The sequence below is a fragment of the Centropristis striata genome, chromosome 6 (genome assembly GCF_030273125.1).
Source record: "Centropristis striata isolate RG_2023a ecotype Rhode Island chromosome 6, C.striata_1.0, whole genome shotgun sequence".
In the NCBI taxonomy this organism is placed as follows: Eukaryota; Metazoa; Chordata; class Actinopteri; order Perciformes; family Serranidae; genus Centropristis; species Centropristis striata.
Genome location: NC_081522.1, coordinates 4,242,947 through 4,245,136, shown reverse-complemented (window position 1 = coordinate 4,245,136; position 2,190 = coordinate 4,242,947). Strand labels below are relative to the sequence as shown.

Genomic DNA, 2,190 nt, shown 5'->3' with positions numbered 1-2,190 from the left:
CTGAGAGAGAGAGAGAGAGAGAGAGTGAGGCTGAGAGTGAGTGAGGGAGAGAAAAAGAGAGAGAGAGAGGGTATTAAAAGGAGAAGGGGGAAGAGAGACACTGAGAGTGAATGATAGGTTGTGTTTGTCGTTCCTCCATCCTTTCTCTCCTCCGCTGTTGGAGAGGAGCTCATCCATCACTCTATTACACACACACGCACAAACACAGTATAAATACACACATGCACACTAGTACACACATTGATACATTCCAGTTCCCCAGAGACCGGCCAATGAGTGTTCAGCTCTGCAGCTGAAGGTGAATCCAATTGGCTTAGCAAGCTGTCAGTCAGTCAGTCATGATCCCCTTGTATCCCCACAGCAACGGGAGGAGAGGGCGGCGGAGTGTGAGGGGGGGCGTCGGAAAGAATAAAGAGTAAAATAAGATGAAATTGAGGGAGATGAGGAGGAGAGAGGAGGGATGAAAGGTGAAGAGTACACTGCAAAAAAAGCCAACTTGTATTTTATGGCCTAAAACAGTGATTTAAGTTGGTAAAACTTGGAAATATAAATTATTGACATTTAGGGCAATAATGTAAGTTAGCACAACAAAAGAAGGCAGTTGTCTGTTCAAAAACAAGTTGGCGAGTTGTTGTTACTTATATCTTTAAGTTGGGGTTCACAACAAGGGACAATAGTTCTGATAACTCTTATTTCTTTGTTGTGAAATGCGGGAAAGCGCTGAAATTCGGTCATTAGCGAAAGCTAGCGGCTAGCTGATGCTAGCGGCTAACTGATGCTAGCGGCTAACTGATGCTAGCGGCGCTGCTTGTTACAGCTACAAGAGTAGCCATTAGCGTATCAATGCTAACTCAAAATTGTGGTCGCAACATTAGCTGACATTTCATAGTGGCGTTACAATCGTGCCAATTCAGCACATTGCAGAAGTTAGCAGAAGTAAGGATTAAAAGTTATTACAATGTAAAATTATAAGTTAGTACAACTTACAGTTGAGTTGACAAAAATCTGAATTCAGAGTTGAGCAAACTCAAAAACAAAACTTAAAATGTTTTGTTTAACTGTCCAACTTGAATTTTTATTGAGGTTCGTTGCCTTGAAATTTTGAGTTCACCCAGCTTTTCTTTTTTTTGCAGTGTAGTAATAAGGATGAAAAGTAGGAATCGAGGGAGACAGGAGGAGGTGGAGGAGGAGGAGGAGGAAGATGAGCACAAACAGGATGCAGGAGATAAAGTCAAGGGCTCACTGAGTGAGGACATTTACACTGGAGGTTGACGGTTTTAAGGTCCAGATCAATGGAAACCCTAACTTGAAGTGCCAGAAGGAAACAAAAAGTCAATTTTGGTATTTTAACTCAACCTGTAAACAAACTTCCAGATGTTGATCCGTCACATTCTCCACAACGTGGAAGTAGTGCTGAAGTAGATGATGTAACTCTTTGTAAACTGTTCCTGTTTCCTAACCTTCAACAAATGTGTTTTTTACCTAAAGTTGTAAAGTCTGTGAACACAGAAAACTGAGACAAAAGGTTGCTTTATGCAAAGGTAGCAGACGATGATGGCCGTGACGAAGAATCGGTATCTAAAGAGTTGGGAGTTCAGTTCAGTGTGGAAAAAAATAAAGGCATAAGGATATGTTTCTTTTAGTTTCTTTTGAACAGACAGTAGTTCAAGAGTCAAACACAGACAAAATCCTTAAGTAACATTTTGCACACTGGAATTGTTGTTAAACATTGTTGGTGAACATTTCATTCAGCATATTCTCATGAGCGCGTTGAAAAGATTTCTTTTTAAAAAAGCTTTTGCAGCGTGATTCAGATCATATCTTAAAAGATATAAAACAGGAACCATTCCACAGAAGAATAACGATCGCTGTTTTAAACGTTTTTTAAGTTTAGGCTCCAAAATCGCCTGATTAAGGTTAAGATTAGAGGCTTTTAAAACAGGGTTATGCTTGAAAAACCCTGTGTTTTTTTGGGTCATCCACCTCCCCTCCCACTTCCTGAAAAACTGAGCCAACATTACTTCATCAGAGGACAAAATTTAGTGGGATCACTGCAAAATCCAGTGCATTACCTTTGGTTCCACATTATGTTTATATGTATAGTGCGTGTACCGCACCATGATGGTTCCTCTCAAACTGGAACTTCCCTTCTATTCCTTTCTCAAAAAATGTGTGATTTCTAATGCAAAA

General features: G+C 40.2%; 1 protein-coding gene across 3 annotated transcripts in view; it reads left to right on the top strand.

Moving 5' to 3' along the window:
* The window catches only part of immp2l (inner mitochondrial membrane peptidase subunit 2), a 244,774-nt gene that overhangs the window by 207,878 nt on the left and 34,706 nt on the right, over window positions 1–2,190 (top strand). The gene's annotated exons all lie outside the window — the stretch shown is intronic.